The following is a 21994-nucleotide window of genomic DNA, read 5'->3' on the forward strand; positions in this document are numbered from 1 at the left end:
AAAAAAGATAATTTAAGCCTGATTATTTCTGTTTTTAATGAGAATTTTGGTTTAATTTTGTTCTATGAAAGAAATATGTGTTTTCTTGGCTATCCATGGTATTCTCAAGAGCCTTCTTTAACACAAAAGTTCAAAAGTATCAGCATTCTTTTTATGGAACTTTTGATTCCATAGAATATCACAGAGAAAATTATTCCAAGCATGATTCTAACTTTTGCAGGTACAGACATGTCAAGGCATTAGCAATAGCAATAGCAATAGCACTTAGATTTATATACCACTTCATAGTGGTATATTTACAGCCCTCTCTTAGTGGTTTACAGAGTCAGCATATTGCCCCCAACAATCTGGGTGCTCATTTTACAAACCTTGGAAGGATGGAAGGATGGCTGAGTCAAACTTGAGCTGCTCAGAATCAAACTCCTGGAGTGAACAGTGAATTAATATGTTTTCCAAGGCTTTTATTGCTACTTCATCAAGTGCTAGCCTGTGTCATGTTTCCCATTCCATGTAGTGTTGGAGGATGGTAGTGTTATTTTAAAAGCATGTGAAATTAAGGTTGTTGTTATGGTTTGCACACAGATGTTTTCTTCTTTAGTATTAGTATATATTCTGACTTCTTCCAATTTGTTGACTGGTGTATTATTTTGCTACAATAGTTTGGTTGGAACCTTTACCAATTCCTCTTCTTAATAAGAGAATTATAATGGAATAACAGAGTTGGAAGGGATCTTGGAGGTCTTCTAATCCCACCCCTTGCTCAAGCAGGAGACCCTATATCATTTCAGACAAATGGCTGTCCAATCTCTTCTTAAAGTCCTCATGTGTTGGACCACCCACAATCTCTGGAGGCAACTTCTGTTTCTTGCCATATTTATGGAGATAGTTCATCAATTCCTATAGCAGTCTGACTTGGTAATGATCTACCTTTTTCTTCTAGAATTAAGGTTCTTGTAAGTAGGGAATATTGTTGATACATTGAAACAATTTTTTTGTACAAATTAATCTTTTTCTAAGCAAATACTGATCTATCTTCATGCTTCATGCTCTTTCTTGAGTCTCCAAATGGCCCAGTCGCTTTTCCTGCCTTTTTTTCCCCATCTTGTTCTCACCCTTTCATTCATGTCACATAGTAGAATAATTGTTTTCCTTTTTTGGACTGAATTCATTCAGAATGCTGCACATTTTTTTTTAAATCAGGACTCACTTCTGGTTTTTTTTCCCCCTTTATCATCATTTGTTAGAGCATAACATGTAAATACCATCAACAACCTATGATTTCCTATTTTGATATGTTCCTATGACAATCTAGAAGACAACAATTCATATTTTCTGACATATATTTTAGCCCTTTCATCTATTATTAAATCTGCACCTTGCCTTCTCTGCATGTATTCTACTCCACAAGATCAGTCAGGTTTCTTACACTCCTCCTATTTCTCTGGGCTTCACAGACACATAATGTCTATTTTTCTGTCCTTTATTTCAGTCATTCATAAATATTTGGCATTTACTCTTCTTGTTTTCAATTTCATAATCCTTTATACACAACCACTAGAAAGACCCATAGATATTGACTTCTAATACCCATAATGGTATTTATCTCAGCTGATAGATAAACTATATTCTAAGTTGTTAACTTTGGTTGCACCTATGCTACATACAGCATTCCTACTAATAATAAGGACAATCTCAGTAACTTTTGCACATTGTGACTAGTCGAAGAATGAGAACTCAGTCTTACCCCATAAATTTTACAATATTCTATTTACTATTTTCCCTCTGGATACTTCAGTTTTATTTTATTTATTCACACATGCTAATACAGAAGAACAATTCTTTCAGTATGCTTTCTTTACTTCTAATATTCCAATCCAAGTACTAATGAAGCCTAACCTAGCATAGTCCACAAGCCCAAGCAAAATTGACCAGGTGCTATCACCTGAAAAAGGAATCATATTTTAATAGAAAAATAAATACCAAATAAAATCCCCAGACATAGTTTTGAGTTGGGATGATTTTATGAATCAAACGTATAAATGAATAATAAAAATAATTATCTTTTCGAGCTCCAATTGTATTCATAGTTGGCCATAAATGTATTTACCTTTACCAGGAAGATTGTGGTGAATGGACAGTATCAATAAATAAATTATTTTGTTACACCAAGTGAAAAATAATGAAAATCAAGGGTGAAAGGAATTGCCCATCTTTGTCATCTTCGAATAAGGCTTCCTTTTGTCATGTTTGTTTTATTAAAACGTGTTATATGCCAAACTTTTGCAAGCCAAGCTAGAAGAGAAAAGATATTGTTATTTTCCATCAACACGCTATTTTCCCCTGGACTCTATAGATATTGACTTCTGCTCAGTTTTGTTATCTGTCAAATGTGGATAAAAGAACTGACAAAGAATTGGGCTAAAAATACTAGTCATGGTGTGCCAAAAGCATAAAAGAAGTGGGGGGGGATCCTTTTCTTGCCTTAATGGCCTGTACATTTTACATAATCTTCATTATGTCTCTGACTTGTTTCCTATCACTGAGAGGATAATATAGATTGTTTTTGACAATAATATCGTCCTTTCCTTTCCTTTCCTTTCCTTTCCTTTCCTTTCCTTTCCTTTCCTTTCCTTTCCTTTCCTTTCCTTTCCTTTCCTTTCCTTTCCTTTCCTTTCCGCTTTGCCTTGCCTTGCTTTGCTTTGCTTTGTTTTGCTTAGCTTGTGCTTAGTAACTGCATTTACTATCAATTAAACTATCATGTTATTTGGATCCTGTCTATCTTGCTAAATAAACTTTTAAACAGAAATTTTAGTGGCCATCTAAAAGAGTGGTTTTCTTGCAACAATTTGAGGTATTTTTTGTTCTCTGTGAGTGAGTTTTGGCTGCTCAGAAATGGCAGGTTCAAAGTATATAACTAAAATATTTGAACAAACAAAATATGAGTCACAAAATGAGATACAATTGATTTTATAATACTGATAATTACCAGAACCTTCCCCAAACTGTTATGGACTACATCAGTCATAATTTTCAGCCACTGAGAACTGTTTAAATACTATCCCACTTATAAATATTATTTCAATGCCATTTATTTCATTAATGTGAGAGAAAATACTGTATGTTTTAACAGCTTTCAGAATATGTGGGAACCTCCAGAAGCACTTCTCGTGTTATTCAAAAGAAGAGGAGTTCAGGAAATCCATTTCCCCTTCACAGAGGGAAACTCCAATTACTAGATTTTACTTATTATTTTACGATCAATGGCTTATGTTCTTTCCTTAAAGAAGAAATTTCCTCAAACTACATTGGCACGTTAAATTTTGGAATTTACTCAAAAGGGTGTGCATAACTGGGTCTTAGTTATTATGGTGGGTAGTCACTGCAGTTTTGTCCCCTCCTAGTAACTGGGCAGCTGTGAACTTTGCAAGGTAGACCAGTCTGAATATCCAACCAAATGAGCTAAATTCTACTTCATTGTAAAGTTACAGGAATCTTGCAAGCCTGAAAGCTCATTTCTCCCCCCGCATCCCTTTACAGCCCAAGAAAATAAGGATAGTCTCTTCTGAGCCTTTTGCCCTGTCAATATTCCTACCGTGAGTAGGTTGCCTTTCATCTGACCTTTCCTTTTCTTTGCCCACTCTCCCAAGGTCAGCTCATCACAACAAAATCAAGACAATTGCAATAAAATCAATTTTAAAAGAAAGGAGATAAAAGATGGCAAGACTTGACAGATTGGATGAAAATGAAGCAAAGGGCAGTGGTAGGTTGCTCCCGGTTTGGTCCGGTTCTATAGAACTGGTAGTAAAACTGGTGGGAGGCTCCGTCCACCCACCACAATGTCATTGTGGGTGATCTACGCATGTGCAGAAGCTTCTTTTCAAAATTTCAAATTTTTTTACTACTGGTTGTGTGGGTGTGGCTTGGTGGGCGTGGCATGTCTTGGTGGGTGTGGCAGGGAAAGGATACTGTAAAATCTCCATTCCTACCCCACACCAGGGGAAGGTTACTGCAAAATTCCATTTCCTCCCGATCAGCTGGGACTTGGGAAGCAGAGAATAGATGGGGACGGGGCCAGTCAGAATTTTTACTACCGGTTCTTCGAACTACTCAAAATTTCCGCTATTTGTTCTCCAGAACTGGTAAGAACCTGCTGAAACCCACCTCTGGCTCACCCCTGGCAAAGGGCCTTCCAAGGCCTAGGTGAACAGCTGGGTCTTCATGGCCTTTCTGAAAAATAGCAGAATGAGCATAGGAGATGACTAGGCTGAGCCTGAGGAGGAGTCAAATGCATCATCAATTTTGAGTCCCTTCACACCCACAAGGGATCTAAGTCCAGCCCACTTTGAATTCCATTGACTCTTATATACCACCAATTTGCTTTGGACCATTAGTAATTCAGATTTTTGTAGAGAGCATTAGCATACAATAAAGCTGTATTCAATTGAACTGCCTGGACTCCCGATTTCCTATGCTTGATGGTGGGGGCCATCTGGTTTTTATTGGGAATCTTATGCATAGAGCAGGTGCTGCTACAGAAAATGTAAATTTCTGGAGTCCCAATATGTTTAATCAAAAGAACCCAGAGTGTGCCGACTCTGCAAGATTGAACCAGCCCAGGCTGATACTTTGGGATGCAGAAGATCTCTCAAATAAACAAACCTTATGGCATGATTGGCTTTACAGGTGATAACTAGTATCTTGAACCACACCCAGAACACTGTTCGTCAGTGGAACAGTTACAGGGAGAGTTAGCGGTTTCCCTTAATTTTCAAAAGGAGGCTAGAGAATAATGGATTATTTAATCAGGGCTCCTGCATTGATCAGGAGATTCAAGTCAATAGCTGCATCCAATTCTATGATTCTAAACAGCTTTGTGGCATATTACATTGATAGAAGAAAGATGCTTCTTCCCAGACTGACCTTGTTCCCTGTAAAAGCAAATTAGTGTCAAAGCAATACAGGTGTAATTGTAGCTGACTTGATGACATAGCAGGTTATAAAATATAACCACCAGGGTTGTTTGCTGTTTCACTACTGCAGCATCTAAAGTAGATGTATCTGATTTTTAACATTGCAGGGTTATTCATGATATAAAAGAAGTTCACCTTTCATGCCATCTCGCTTAATTGATAATACTGGCACCACTCTGAGAATGCATACATGAAACTACTTCTAATAAATTGATTCTTGTTGAAGCTCTTTACAGTAAATTCTGCTGTGGCCATTACAGATCTTTAGAGCCCGTCACAATTATTAATAATAATAAAAGAATTTCCCTTTATGGTAACATTTTCTACCTGTCCTGCAGCTTTCACATGTGTGGTGCCAGAAGTGAACTCCCGAACTTAGAAGCTGTATGTATCCTTGTAAAAACATTTTCAGAATTGAACTAAAGCTGCATTCTGTCCCTTTTAGCAGAAACAGGTTTAAAGAAATGGCCTTTCAAAAAGAAGGTTGAGGGAGAGGTGTCTTTTGATTCCTCCTTAAATATCAGGGAATGTGGTAGGTTTTTGAACATGTGTGATTCACTCATTCATAAACTACTGTGTTTCCCCAAAAATAAGACCCTGTCTTATATTTTTTTGAACCCCAAAATAAGTGCTTGGCCTTATTTTCAGGGAGGTCTTATTATTTTGGGATGCGTGGAGCAAGATGGGGCTCCTCTTGCCGTCTTACCTGATTTCCAGCTCTGTCTCCCTAACCCTAACCAGAGGAAATGGCGGGGACTGGCTATGCATGGGTTTAAATATTTTCAGGTAGGGCTTATTTTCGGGAGAGGGCTTATTTTTGGGGAAACACAGTAGGAAAAAGAGGGCATTTCACCAAAATGGCAAAAATATTTAAAATTGATGATGATATTTTTAATTCACATAATAAACATAATATGGATGTAATGTAATGTGGATTTGGATCCAAAAAGGTTATTATTAGCTATGTCTACTCAAACAAAGGTGCCAATGGATATTCACAGATGTGTGTGTAAGATTGTACTCTAAATTAGTTTAAATTCTTCATTAATGAAATATGGAATATATTACTCTGACATCAGTGTTATTAATTCCACTGGAACTAATTAATTATAACTTTAATTTAGTATTTATACAACCTCTATTATTTTTAATATCTAGTACAATCAGCTCCATACCAGATGGTACAGCTATGTTAAGGAATTCTCTTTTCTGTGCCATTCCTTTCCTTTTTTTCTGTTTCATCCTTGTGGGATTTCTTTTTCTTGACTCCTGATTTTTGCATCATCTCCTTTAAGTTGTTTGCTCCTCTGTTCAGGCTTTTATGTCCTAACATTTTTTGCTGATGTTTCTTCATCATGAGAAAATCTAGCAGTATTAACTAGTCGCTCAGTAACTGACAGGCTATGGACTGGTGAGAAATGCCATTCAACCAGTAATGGTTTTCAAATCCCGCCACTACCAGTTCGCTCATGGATGTGCGTGCGCTCATGTACACACCTGACACAGAGACATTCAGATGGGTGGGCGGAGCCTCCCACTGCCACCACTACCAGTTTGCCCGATCCGGGGCAAAACGGTAGCAACCCACCACTGCACTCAACAAAGGAGAAGTTCAGACAATGCACAAAGCTAGGAAATGCTTATTTGAATTGCAATTATCATGTTATATGAATCTAGCCATTCTGCCTACCAGGCTCTCTCAGACTAAATAGCGGCTCTGTCCTCTCAGATTAGGGCTACCATAATCTGGGCTGCAAAGTTCTATATGATTACTAGATGGCAGTAAAGCAAAATAGACAAATCTAACCCTTTGCTGCCATCTAGCTGTGAACCTGAGTTTTGCAATCTCAGGTATGATAGCCCTATCTGACAAGTACATACAGACACCAGCCCTGGAGAGTGATTGATAAATTGAACAGAAATCAGCCTAGATCAGTAGTGGATTGCTACCAGTTCAGCCCGGATTGGATGAACTTGTAGAGGCGGCGGTGGGAGTCTCCGCCCACCCGTCTGGATGCTTCTGAGCATGCACAGAAGTGTCGTGTGTGCGTACACGAGCAAACTGGTAGCAAACTAAATTGAAATCCTCTACTGGCCTAGGTTATGTCTAGTCTCCAGACTAGAAAGTAGAATGTAGACAGCTATAATGCTATCTTTTCTTTCCAAAAATAAAGAATTTTAAAAATGAAATATAAAGCATCAAAGAATCCTAGAACTATACAATTGGAAAAGACATTGGAAGTCACCTAGCCAACCCCCTGCTCAGTGCACACTCAGCATCCCTGACAGGTGACCATCCAGCCTCTGTTTGAGGATTGCTGCTAAGAAGAACATTTTTTTTAAAATTTGATTTATATGCCGCCCTTCTCCGGAGACTCAGGGCGGCTTACAGTGTGTTAAGCAATAGCCTTCATACTTTTGTATATTTATAGAAAGTCAGCTTATTGCCCCCATAATCTGGGTCCTCATTTTACCTACCTTAGAAAGGATGGAAGGCTGAGTCAACCTTGAGCCTGGTGAGATTCGATCTTACTTTAATTGCAGACAGCTGGTGTTACATTACAGTGCTTCTCTCTGTTGAGCTAAACCAGGCTCCTAACATTTGTTGTGTAATATCCTGTTCCACTATTGCTAGTAGTTTGTACAGTCAGGAAGTTCCTCCTTGCATCTAGTCTGAAGCTCATTGGCAACAGCCTTCCCTTGTGGAAATAGAAAGTAAATCCATTCCATCTTTGTATGACAACCCTTCAGATAGGTGAAGACAATTATAAAGGCTATTTATTTATTTTTTATAAAAATTCAAAGTGGGAACACATATCCAACATACAGTCATCCTCCTACTTTCCTCACAACAAACCTGTGAGGTGAGTTGGGCTGAGAGAAAGTGACTGGTCACCCAACTTCTTTCATGCCTTAGGCAGGACAAGCAAGCTCCTGGTGTCCAGCCTGGCATCTTAACCACTAGAACAAACTGGCTAAGGATAATTCTTAAGTATTATTTTTTTCTGTAGATCAATCTTACCCATATCCTTTAAACTTCCCTCATAGGGCTTGTCATATTTTCCTCTAAAATTGCTCCAATCGTAAAAACTGTTATTTTGAGTTGTGATGCTTTGAACTGGACAGAGGGTTCTAGATGAGAGATTATCTAAAATTAATTCCAATATTCTGGAACTTATGTTTTTGTTAACACATCAGTGGTGGGTTGCCCCTGGTTTGGACCAGTTCCCAAGAACCGGTAGTAAAACTGGTGGGAGGCCCTGCCCACCACCCCGGATGTCATCATCGGTGATCTGCACATGGGCAGAAGCTTCTGCACATGTGCAGAAGCAAGGCGTGTGGGTGAGTGAAGTGAGTGCGCGTGCACGATCCTGTTGTGAACCGGTAGTAAAGTTAAGTAGAACCCGCCCCTGTAACACAGCCCAATATAGCATTTGTCTTTTCAACAGCTGCATCCCTTGTCTCTGATCAGAGGTTGTTTCTGTATCCCTGTAATCTTTCTGAATTTCAGGCCATTCTGCTAACAAAAACTAAAACAAGATTAGGATTTGACATGCCAATCAATGGGAAGCTTCCAGTTTCAGAATTCTCATTCACTTCTGGAGCTCAAGCTTCATTAAAGTCAAATTTATTTTCTTTTAATTATGATTTACCAATGCACATGGCAAATTATGATCCAGCTGAATACTGATGGCTCTGGAGAGCCAATGACATCACCATTCAAGGCAGCCAATGAAGTCATTGACAGTGTGATGCAATCGTTATATCTTGTTACCATAGTTTCTCGTGGATTGGTTCATTTTTTGTTTCCACTTATTTAATATATAAAGACAAATTAATATAAATTGAAGATCAGAAAATAGCGAATGTAGCCAATGCAGAGGTTTGGAATTTTTCCATTTGACTCAGAGATACTTTTTTATTATTATAAAGTTATTAATAAGACCCCCATAAGGTTGACAAACTCATGAGGTCTAAAACTAGCCAGAAGATGAACATTCTTCTGTTCCAATCAATGTTTTGATAATTTCCACTCTTAGAACTTTATTGTTTTTCAATCTACTTTCAACAACTCTGGCTCCTCTAAGCAGTTGTCTAAGCATTTGAAAATGAAGCTAATCCACTCCAACAAAGCAGGGAAAAGCTATAAAGAGATCTCTAATCACTTTCAAGTAGCAATTTCAGGGTTTCAGCTATGAGAAACATTATTAAGAAATTATAGTTACGTAGAACAGTTGAAAGAAAAGCCAGGCAAAATCTGGAGATCCATGATAAATCTCTGCTAGAAGTCCCTAAATTTGTCAAATGTGCAAAACAGAACCCACAGATCTGCTAACTATCTTCTAAAACATTTGGCTGCACATAGGTCTAAGGTTGCTTATAAAGTAATCATTTCCAAAGAGATGGAAACTGTTTATTTGATCACATCCATAAATAAATGATGGATAAATGGAAGGAGGGAGGAATGGATAGATTTCTAGGGGGAGAGGGGAAGAGAGAGATATCAGTATTTAAAGTAAGAAAAAAGAAAACTTTGGCCACCTTGAACTAACAAAAGTGCTTTGGACTGATGAAACACAAATTGATCTCAATCACACAAAAACCACTTCAAGAAAAAAGAGTGAATTATTTGGTCAATAAAATACCTTGACAACTGTTAATCAGAGAAAAGATTCTATTATAATTTGGGGTTATATGACAGCTAGTAGTCCAAGAATATTGGGTAAATGGAAAGAAAACTGCATTCAATTAAATAATATATCCAGAAGATAACATCTTCTGACTGAAACTGGAAAGAGATTGCTATTGAGCAAGAAAATGTTATGAAACATACCTCCAGATCAAAAAAGTACTTACAGGAAAGAAAGATAAAGAGTTTGGAATGACCCTCACTTTATCCTAACTTGAATATTATCTTTAGGGAGATCTCATTAATGCAATGCTTGCAAGGAGATATAAGAATATTTCTAAGCTAGAAGAGTTATGCAAAAAAAGAAAAGAAAAAGAAAGCTAGAATTGAGAGACTCTTAACTGCTCACAGGAAATATTTGAAAGCTGATGTATTTGACTTCTATGGGAGATATCCCAGTCCTAGTGCAGAGTCAGGATCCTGAAAAAAATCTGACAATGAAATCACATGCATTTATTTCAGCAAATCAGGACTCCCTAGGACAGTGTTTCTCAACCTTGGAAGCTTAAAGATGGGTGAATTTCAACTCCCAGAATCCCCCAGCCAGCGCTGCTACCAAGGTTGAGAAACACTGCCCTAGGACAACCACAAAATGCTGAGTGGATAAACAAAAAAAGAAAGCCAGTTTGGTGTAATGGTTCAGTCATCAGGCTAAAAACCAGAAAACTAGGAATTCTGGTCTTGCCTTAGACACAAAGCTGCTGGGTGATCTTGAGCCAGTCTCTCTCCCTAAGTCCTTGGAAGCAGGCAATGGCAAACCATTTCCAAAATCTTGCCGAGAAAACTGCAAGGACCTGTCCAGGCAATTGTCAGGAGTCAAAAAGCAAGTTAAAGGCACAAATAAAAATAAAAGCAAAACAGAAGAGATGAAGCAGAAGATAATACTACAAACTAAGGTAACTGCATAAAAAGATAAATAGCTAAACTAGGAGTGCAGAACATTGTTCTATGCACCTCTAGTCCCAGGTAGATATTCAATCTGTCATTCCTTCCGTTAATACCCAATGTAAGGTAGCAACATAAGTGAGAGCAGAAGTTATCAACTATACTTTTCTTGATACTAATAAAGCAGTGCTCAAGTTTTTACAATCTATGAATTAAAAGTACACAGAATGAGAACTGACAAGCGTACTACCTGAATTTGGAGTTTGGACAAAGGCATCAAGATCCTAAATGCTCACAATGGATCAATACTGGAGAAGACAAGGGAATTCCAAGAAAGTCCTTTGTTTTTTCTTGTTATTTGATTATACAATGATTTTTATCTTTTCAGATTGCCACTTTAAACAAAAAACTGAAAAGATAAATGTACAGATAGTCCTCAACTTACAACAGTTTACTTAGTGACCATTCAAAGTTATAATGGCACTGAAATGAGTGACTTATGACCATTTTTTCAGACTTATGAACCATTGCAACATCCCCATGGTCATGTGATTTACATTTAGATGCTTGACAACTGACTCACATTTATGAAGGTTGCGTGTCCCTGGCTCATGTGATCCCCTTTTGCCAACTTCTGTCAAGCAAAGTCAATAGGGAAACTGGATTCACTTAACAACCGGGTTACTAATTTAACAATTGCAGTAATTCATTTAACAAATGTGGCAAGAAAAATCGCAAAATGGAGCAAAGCTCACTTAACAAATTCCTCACTTAGCAACATAAATTTTGGGCTCAATTGTGATCATAAATTGAGGACTACCTGTGCTGGGCTCCCTCACCTGCCAATTATCTGAAAACAACAGTACAGAATATGAACCAACTATATGATTCAAAATTGGAGAGGTACACCAAGATTGCATCTTATTTATGTAACCTTTAGCAGAATGAGAAATGCTATAATATAAAAGACTGAAATTGGAATTATGTTTGCTAAGAGCAACGATGATAGTCTTAGATATGCTGGTAATATCACTTTGACGGCTGGAGGTAAAGGAGACTTAATGAATTTCTTACTGATGATGAAAGAACAAAATGCAAACTTGATCTTCTGGTCAGTATGAAAAATAATCCTAAATTTATGTTAACAAGTAATGCCAGTTTAGGTGTGACTCACTTAATAACTGTCTTGCTTATCAGTGGAAATTCTGATCCCAATTGTGGTAATAATTTGAGGAATACCTGTAAGTGGAGGACAAAGCTGAAACGTATTCAAAAATTCACAAGGATGGAGATTGTAGCCATAAAATAAGCAGGCACTTCTTAATTGATAAAGAGAATATGACAAATATTAAAGTGCAGAGATATCACACTGAGAACAAAGTTGTGTGTGTGTATGTGGGTGTGGGTGTGTATACCGGTATATATAACCTATTGTCAGCAACTTATTACTAACCCACAATTCAGAGGGGAACATGTTTCTTTCCAGAAAATATGCCTGTAAAAGCTGAATCATCAGAAAAGCTAAATGAAGAAAAATGGATTCTTCTGAATTGTGGGTTTAGTAATAAATTGCTGAGTTTGGGTTTCAGGAAGAACTTTCTGAACTTTCAATATTTGAGGAATTAAAAAGATTTATCATAGAAAACACTAGCAAAACAGTTAAAGTTGAAATACTTTGGACATGTAAGACAAAAGCAAGGATCAGTGGTGTTCTGATGCTTGAAACAGAAGGCTTCTTGGAAAAACTGCAAACAATGACTAGATACTGTCACTGCTGACTCAAGCATGCGCTTACAATAACCCAGAAAGTAGTTGCTGGAAGACACTCCTAGCAAACATTATCCATGGGTCACAAAGAGTGACTGAACAATTGAACAAAACCAAACCAAAAAGTCATCTGAATTTTATGGCTAAATTCAACAGTCAAAATGTAAGAAAATGTATGGGATCCATTCTAGCATTTGGCATACCTGGTAACAATACCGAATCGAATCTTGCATTGCTCATGCTTACAGTTGCTCTGCAGTCATAGCTGACGTGTCCCCTAAATTGTATTATGTGTATTCTAAGCATGCACATGTCCAAATCAAACATTTTTGACTATTCTGTATACCAGTGTATGAAATAACAATTAGTTTCCTTGCTTCTGAGACATTTCACTGCTACTATTATTATTAGCATTAATTAAACATCTAAACCAGAGGTGGGTTTCAGCAGGTTCTGACCAGTTCTGGAGAACCAGTAGCAGAAATTTTGAGTAGTTTGGAGAACCGGTAGTAAAAATTCTGACTGGCCCCGCCCCCATCTATTCTCTGCCTCCCAAGTCCCAGCTGATCGGGAGGAAATGGGGATTTTGCAGTAACCTTCTCCTGGAGTGGGGTAGGAATGGAGATTTTACAGTACCCTTTCCCTGCCATGCCCACCAAGCCATGCCATGCCCACCAAGCCACACCCACAGAACCAGTAGTAAAAAATTTTGAAACCCACCACTGATCTAAACTAACCCTAACCCTCAAAATCTGCTCCAGTTAGAAGTAAGCATACACTGAAAATAGAAAGAACAGTTTTCCACAGCTCTAGTGCAAGAGCAATTATTCACCTTTAGTCTATGTCAGAGAACATCTTTCTTTTAAGTAATTATGTCTTCTACTTAAGCAGCAAAGAAGTGTGTGTATGAGGGGTTGTTTTCGGGTGGCCTGAATGAACAGTGACTGGAACCGACTCACTTCCTTTAAACTGTAGTGAATGTGCTTCAGGCTACCTGAACAAAGGACAAAACCAATGCATGAAAGATTAAACAGATGAGAAAGATCAGTACAAGGAGTAAAGCAGAGAAGAACAGCACTTCTGTAAAGGGGTTAACCGGGAATTCTATTTCTTAAAGGTAAAGAGAAGTTTTAATGCTTGGTGCCCCCAAGGTTTTCTTGGCAGCATTATTATTGTCTTGTGCTGGGATCACTTCCCACTTCCCGGTCTCTATTAGATTATTCAAATTTAGTTCAGCAAACATCTGATTGCTCACAGGTGGGTGAGGGCCTTGCTATTAGCTAAACCAGGCAGAAAAACTCAGAGGATGAATTTTTCATGGATAAAAGTGAGAAACACCTGCTTGTTCTGCCTTACTGGATTATTACCATTACATTTGAGATGAACTTTACTTGGAGAAGAACACCTCACATTTATTGTTCCTTGTTTTATAAGTGCAGAAAATGGCCAAAGCTTACTGCAAGAGATGCTAAACCAAACTGTTTCAACCAAGTTAATAATTTTGCAGGCAGTGTGTGTGTGTGGGGGTTTACGATTGAAGCAAATGGAAACATATCATATAATGAATATTTTAATAAATGTTTTCAATTGATTTCACTAACCCAGCAGAGATGAATGTGTCAACATAGATCATAGCTTCAAAACTCATATGCTATTTCAGCAAAACTGGAATTTCACTATTGCAGTGAAGTAAGATGATCTAAATTTGTACTTAACGTGCAATACAGTGTTTTAAAAGGAAAGTTGTGGTGGGGGAGAGAAGAGTTAACATATTTGGAAGTAGTTAGAAGTTGGAAATACAGGTAGTCCTTGACTTACAACCACAATTGAGCCCCAAATTTCTGTTGCTAACCGAGATAATTGTTGTGAATTTTGTCTCATTTTATGTCCTTTCTTGCCATAGTTGTTAAGTGAATCACTACAGTTGTTAAATTAGTAACATGATTGTTAAGTGCATCTGACTTCCCCATTGACTTTGCTTGTCAGAAAGTTGCAAAAGGTGATCACATGATCCCGAAAACTGGTCATAAATATGAGCCAGTTGCCAAGCACCGGAATTTTGATTACATGACCATGGGGATGCTGCATGCGGTTGTAAGTGTGAAAATTGGTCACAAGTCACTTTTTTCAGTGCCGTTGTCACTTTGAATGGTCACTAAATAAATGGTTGTAAGTCGAGGACTACCTGTACTACATAAAATCTGATGACCAAAAAGCATTGGAGGAAAGGACACAGAAAGGTACTGAAAAAATGTTCAATGTTAAATTAATATAAGTATAAGAACAAGATGCAATATATCTGTTCTTTTCTTTTAGGTAGGAGCTTAATAGAACAAGGAAAATATTCTTGGTTATTGAAGAAAAAGAGGGAATGAATATTTACATAGAAATGAAAAGCCAACAAATGGCTATGAAAGCAAATAAAAGTAAACAGACTGTAATCTGATTTTAGTCAAATATTTGCAAGAGGTTTGCCATTTTTATGAATTCAAACTATGAGCTCATTTTAAATTATCAGTGTTCATAATAACAATACAAGGGGGGTAGGGGAAATGCATAGTAAAAGGATATCAATCTTTGGTCCTGCTTATAACACTGGATCACATGAATGCACAATTATTTGGTAATACTGTGAAGTGACACACAGATGCAATTTCTGAGTGAGTAATGATACATTCATATGATCTCTCTTAGGCAATATAGAGATTAGAACAGCCTACAATCTACTCTGTGATTAGTGTTGCTTATAGCTGGACAGAGTCCTTCTATCCAATCCTGCTGCATTGAATAAAAAACTGTTGCAATGATCATTAGATATGAAAGACTTTTTTCATATGTAGTACTGCTACATTTACTCCTATTGTTCTGACCAAGCAAGACCAAAAAGTTATTCATTATAAACAAGCAGTTAGAATTATTGGTTTTTCTCTTAATATTTTGACATATACCGCATTTTTTGGAGTATAAGACATGCTTCCTCCCCAAAAAAGTGGGTGGAAATGTCTGTGCGTCTTATACAGTGAATGTTGCCAAAATCCTGCCCACCTGCCGGCCCCCACCTGCCAGCCGTTTTCGGCCTCCACGCATCACATTTTCGGACTCCGCACGCTCCATTTTAGACCCGTTCCAGGCTGCAGGGATTGCCACAGCACATCACTGCTGATAGCCACCTCTGCGTGTTGTATTTTTGGCCTCTGTGCATCTCATTTTTGGCCTCCACATGCTCCATTTTTGCCCACTGTGCGTCATGTTTTCGGCCAGTTCCAGGCAGTGGGGATCGCACATCACCACTGATCGCCGCCTCTGCACGTTGCGTTTTTGGGCTCCGCACATCACATTTTTGGCTTCTGCACACCCCATTTTTGGCTTCCATGCATCACATTTTCGGCCAGTTCCAGGCAGCAGGGTTTGCCACAGCACATCACTGCTGATCACCACCTCCACATGTTGTGTTTTTGGGCTCCGCGCATCATGTTTTTGGTCTCCACTCCAATGGTGGGTTGCCCCCGGTTCACACCGGTTCTATAGAATCAATAATAAAACTGGCAGAAGGCTCTGCCCACCAACCCCGACATCATCAAAATGCTTCTGCATATGTGCAGAAGAGACGTGTGAACCGGTAGTAAAGGTAAGTAGAACCCACCCCTGCTCCACTCGCCCCATTTTTGGCCTCCATGCATTTTTTGCCTCGGTACGTTACATTTTCAGCTGGTTCCATGCAGTGGGGATCACCATCATGGCAATTCCCTCCACCTGGAACTGGCCAAAAACATGACACACAGAGACCAAAAATGGGTCATGTGGAGGCCAAAAATGTGACATGTGGAGGCCAAAAACGTGATGCACGGAGGCCAAATAGCGACACGCGGAGCTGGCAATGGGCTGTGGCAATCCCCACAGCCTGGAACAGCTGATTGGCTGTATTCTACAAGGCCAATCCAACTGCCAATCAGCTGCTCATGTTGAATCAGGCTGCAATAACGTGCTAAAGCTGACCAGGCTGTTTGCTGTTTGTGCAAGGATGCTAGTCAGATGAATACCGATGGATGCTGGTAGACAGAGGCAGAATTTTTTTCTTGTCTTCTCCCCCAAAAACTAATGTGTGTCTTATACTCTGGAGTGTCTTACGCTCTGAAAAATACGGGTAGTTCCAGTAAGTTTTCAAACTCATTTTACATCTTACATTGCTACAAAGTTTCCAGACAGTAAAAACACTACTGGGAGATACCAGATTCAGTGTTACATGAACCAATTTCTCCCCTTCCTTCCAGATATCTCTGGAGAAATTTTACAGAAATACCTTGGAAATGTACTGTATAAAGAATGGAAAAAGTCTTGGAGACTGACTTCCTTCCTCAGAATGAACCTCATTGCATAAAACCATATCCCAGTTAATGTTCATCCATTTGCCTTTTTATTAACTAGTCAATTAATAAACATTACTTATAAGTAATGGAGAGTTTGGTAAGAGGTGCTATATAAATATAATAGTTGTATAGATCAGCAGTGTTTGCGAATTGCATTTTGGAATAAATTTCATTATAATAAAGTGACTATTAGGAAGACTCTTTAGGGGGATTCCAGCTATCTTGCCTATTGCTATGCCTAGAAAGTGAAAAGTGCCTGGCCAACCTCTAAATTTGGAAGCTACACAGGCCCAAGTGTGGTTATAATTTTGATAAGGAAGCAGTCAGATATTAACATCACTGTGTGCCATTCTGAATGCCTAAAACATCTGGAAAGTATGGCAAACTAATTTACTGTTGTTGCTAGTAAACTCACATCGTTTCTCTCATATAGTAAGCAGAAATAGCTTACTATTTGTAAACAGTTTGTAAATGAATGCTTTTTTAAGAAAAATAAATAAAAATAAATTGCTGTCTATAAATTGGTTCCCCAATTTTTTTTTAAAAGAAATTAAGTTTTTTAAAAATACTTAATAATTTTTTTTATTAACTTCAAAAAAAGCATTAAAAAGTTAAAATTATAATATTTAAACATATACTGATTAGCATTATAGCTGATCAATTGGAAGGAACAAATACTTTTTTTAAAAAAGGGCATTATGCAAAGCTACCCCATGCCTTGAGCACAGAGAATCAGGAACCCTTTAAATTCTAATTAGCTTTTATGCCTAAATACAAACATAGTGTGAGACAGTCATTGGACAAGAAGACTCCTTCAATAAATCAAGTTTAATGAATAATAGGCTTGCAGCTTTATTTTGCAAGTGAACAAAAAAGAGAGATTAGGAATCTCCTAATTAGCTAGCTAGTTTACTAAGAAAGAAAGGGACACACATTCATTTATAATTAGATATATTTCACACTTTTTGACAATTGGACATAAACTTTTGCACATCATAACCAGTAAGCAGCAATGTGACTCCAGACTGGGACTTTGCGCAAAGCATTTCCTTCTGGGCACCTCTTTTAAGACTGTTTTGCTTTAGATACTTCAAGATGAATGACATGAAATGTTTTGTCTCACTGATACTTTTATTACTGTATCATGAATGCTTCCTCTGTTCAAAGAAGAAAAATGGGGGGAAATATCACAAAAGATAATTGATGAAGGATATTTCTGCAGTGCAACATATGTGAGAGATAAACAATGAAGTTATCCCTTGTTTTGTATTCTTAATAGATATGTTCCCAGAAATCATGTGTATATTTCAGCCCTGCCAGGAAAAATAGATCACTGAATGGGATCTTACTGAATTAGATAAAGGAGATGAAGGGGTCTCCTCCTCCTCTTCCTCCTCCTCCCTTTCCTCCTCCACCTTCTGATATATTATAATTGAAAACAAGAAAAAAGTAGAGGGGTATTACACCTAATTCCCAAGCACACATAGAGGAAATATAAGTCAGGAGCCCAGAGTGGGAGGGAGGATGAGATACCTCATTACCAAAGCAGCAAGCAAAAGAGCAAGGCGTGAAGGAAATCACACAAGAGTCATGCATGATTTAATCCTTTAGATTCCCGAAGAATTTTTCTTTAGTCAGTGAAGGTGAGAACAATGTTGCTGTATATCCATAGCTCAGTATACTATTGCAGCATGAGGGATAAAAGCGCTCAACCTTGTCCTTTCTGCCACTGAAAATGAAAACTGTCCAGATGCAATCACGTTTTCAGCACCACGGACAGCAATTCACCAACATGAGCGACAAGAATGGAGCTCGCCGATCCTGCAGTTAAACCTTGGATTCCAGGCATCTAGAAAGGAAGGGATTCTACATCTTTTATGATAAAAGTAAGCGATTCTTTGATAGCCAGGCATGTTTCATAAAGATCTGGGGGTGTCTTGTGTTTTGTTGCCTCTCAATGTACTGTTGTATTCAAGTTGGGACTTCTGTTGTTGTTTTAAATTTTCCTTCATATAGAAGCCTTCTAAAAGAGTATGTTTTATTTCACTAGGAAACTGGTGCTCTCTTTGTCTGAAATGAAAGAAGCCATGCTAACTTTGTGTGGATGGGATGAAACAGAATTGTATGTTAGCTATACACAGGAGATAAAGCCAAAAGTAATTTGACACTTTTTTGTAATGTCTGGAAGTTTCCATGTTTCTTCTTTGTGGCTTTTTACTTTTAAAATAAAATGATGTGAGCTACATTGGCTAAAGAGAAGAAGTGCAGTTATATCCATAGCCGTATTTTGCCAGCATTCTTATACAGTACTGATTTTTTTTTTCTCCTTGAGTATAGAAAAGATCATTGTTAGCTAGTTACATTAGCATACCTGGTTAAAAAAGAAAGAAAGAAAATGATTCATAGAACTATCTAATCTTTATTTTGAATGTTTGGAATATGTAGAGAGCCTGGTGCAATGTCAAAATTATGCTGCCATCTACTGGAGAAGTTATTTGCTTAGCATTTCTGTGTATGTGTTGTGCATATGTGTGCTATATGTGTTGTGTGTGTGTGTAGTATATGCATGTGAGATATCTATAATATACCATCTAAATAACAGATATTAAGCCAAAACATTAATTTTTAAGGACAATATTTATGTAGTTCTCAATTTGAAGAATTTCAGCTTTATTTGTATTAACATTACAGTTTAAAACTTAGTTTGAAGAAGAAAGGAGATTTTGGTTTTGCATTAACTTTCATTTTATATCCCACCTGAAACTCCAATAACTGCACAACCCTCTAAATTTTCAACAAGTAGTCATGTAACAAGTAGGATATTTACTTTTATGCTATCCTTGGAAAACTATGTATTTAGATTTTTTTCATTCTGTGTTTTACATAACAGTGAGAAAATGTGGAATGAATGAAATTCAGAATGACAATGTCATTAAAATAAATTCTTGCTGAAAATCCTTTATAAAGTCTTATTTTCAAATAAAATGTAATTGTTTATTAAAACAAAAATCGGAGACAGGTTCCAGTTGACTTTAAATAAAACAAATAGCAGTTTGAAAGATTTATGACAATGTATATATGGTTAGTTTTAAAATAATTATTCAATCATCATTTACTTACTGCTTCTGAATGGGTATGCTAATATGGAATAAAGACATCCTGATACTTCTATTTATTTCAGAAGGATATGAAGGATATTCTTGAAAATTCGTGAAAATAATGGAAATTATGAAAGTTTAAGAAAAGACAATTCATTCCTGGTAATACCATGACTGTAATCACTTATTACTAGTATATTAAGTACTTAGTACAGTCAGATTGCAATCCTATCCTCATTTGTCTGGAACAAATTACTCTGAATTCAGTGGGACCTATATCTGAATAAGCTTTAAATATTAGAAGGATTAAGTTATAAATTATTTTGACATAAATCAGATAGAAGTGGAACATAAAAGTAATGACTAAATGGTAGTTGACAGACTCATCAGTAGATTTAAAGTTCACATGAATCCTCATATGATTTGTGAATATTGGGTCTTTTTGGAAGACATACTTCATGCAATAGTAGAGTTGAAAAAGAAAAAACAGGATTAAAGAAGCAAAGGGTTCATAAAGCTTATAAATCCTACTCATTCAGGAACCTTCTTTCTTTCCTTCCTTCCTTCCTTCCTTCCTTCCTTCCTTCCTTCCTTCCTTCCTCTCTCTCTCTCTCTCTCTCTCTCTCTCTCTCTCTCTCTCTCTCTCTCTCTTCTTTCTTTTTATTGCATATACTTGGAAGTAAAGGGAGTTCTTTGATATTTAGTCTGACTCCTTGGAAAACCTTGGTTTCATGTGAAGTCTAAACAATGAAATACAGTTAGCATAATATGCATATTGTACATTGGAAGGAATGATAGAGAACTTATGGTGTACATTTTTTAAGCCAAATATTTCTCTAAATGTTTTGAACTATTAATACTTTCAATATAATGTTTGAAATCAACCAGACTGCCTGTCTCCCATAATATCTGCCCGCCCATCCTATAGTATCTGCTCAATTCGAACTGGCAAATTGGTGTGTTCCAGGTTCCATTGATTAACCAAACCAAGCTTATTGGTTCCATGGAAGACATGCCTTCCCTGTAGCAGCTTTTGCTCTCTGGAACAAGATTCTTTCATGAAAATTGAATGACCTACTATACTCTAAAGGCCCTTAAAGATCTGGCTCTTTGTCCAGGCCTTTGGGGAGATTGACTGATGATACTTTCTTCCCTTTTGTTCCCTTGTGGGTTTATTTTCTTAGCCACTGCTGTTCTTTAGTCTCGAGCTCTTTGGATTTTTACCCCTATTGTTCTTTGTTTATAACTATTTTCCCTATAGTAAGCTAATTGGCAATCAGAGGGCACATGTATTTCATAAATTCTTACCCATACTATTATTATTAATACAGGATTCAACAATTTGCACTGCTCCCATCAAAAGTAGTTTTAATATGAAATGAGTCTTTAATTTTTTTTTCTTCTATCCTTTATGAAACAGCTCAAAATGAAGTTTTTTTTTACTTGAACAGAGTAAATCAAGTTTGCATACTTCTAATATAGTAGGAAGAGAGGAAAAGTTCACTTAAAATAATATAGTTTCAGAAGGCAAAAGTATGCTGAATTAGAAATGTTTAACAAAACTTTCTATAAGAATGGAATATAGTTCAACATTAAAAATTTATCTAATTAAGCAGGAATATTCAGATATTGACAAGTCCATATTGCATAATTCATTGCATTATATAATCCTATAACATAGTTGGATTTAGGAACTACTATAATAGTTAGGAGATTGGTATCTAAGCAGTAAAGATTAAGATGGATACAACCACAGCAATAATGATAACACAACATGCACAGTAATCATGCATGCATTTTTCAAGCAAAACATGTTTAATGTCTAGAAGTAACACTGGGAAAGTTTTCTTTTTGAAAACTTTATGATTGTTGTAAGCATATTATAAGCAATATTGATAAGCTTGCTGGATTCAGTGAACAAATGTTAAATTCAGCATTGATATACAGTAAGTAAAATATTTTAGTACTGTGTAAGAGACAGTCCAGTCATTGGCAAATATAAAAAAACCCAACTGTTTTATGCTGATGAATATATTAATGTATGGGAGGATTATTAAAGAATTAATAATATGTGGTTTTACGAATTACTTCTCTTTCCTTTTAATCCTCATATGTATGCATTGAACTTAATTGCATTCTTCATAGTTACTGTAAATTTGGGAGGAAAGAAAATTAAAAAAAATGTTTGGCCAACTGCAATCCTGTAATTGATATGCT

The sequence above is a fragment of the Pituophis catenifer genome, unplaced genomic scaffold (assembly GCF_029215685.1).
Source record: "Pituophis catenifer annectens isolate HBS135680 unplaced genomic scaffold, rPitCat1.0.hap2 SCAF_2, whole genome shotgun sequence".
Lineage (NCBI taxonomy): Eukaryota > Metazoa > Chordata > Lepidosauria > Squamata > Colubridae > Pituophis > Pituophis catenifer.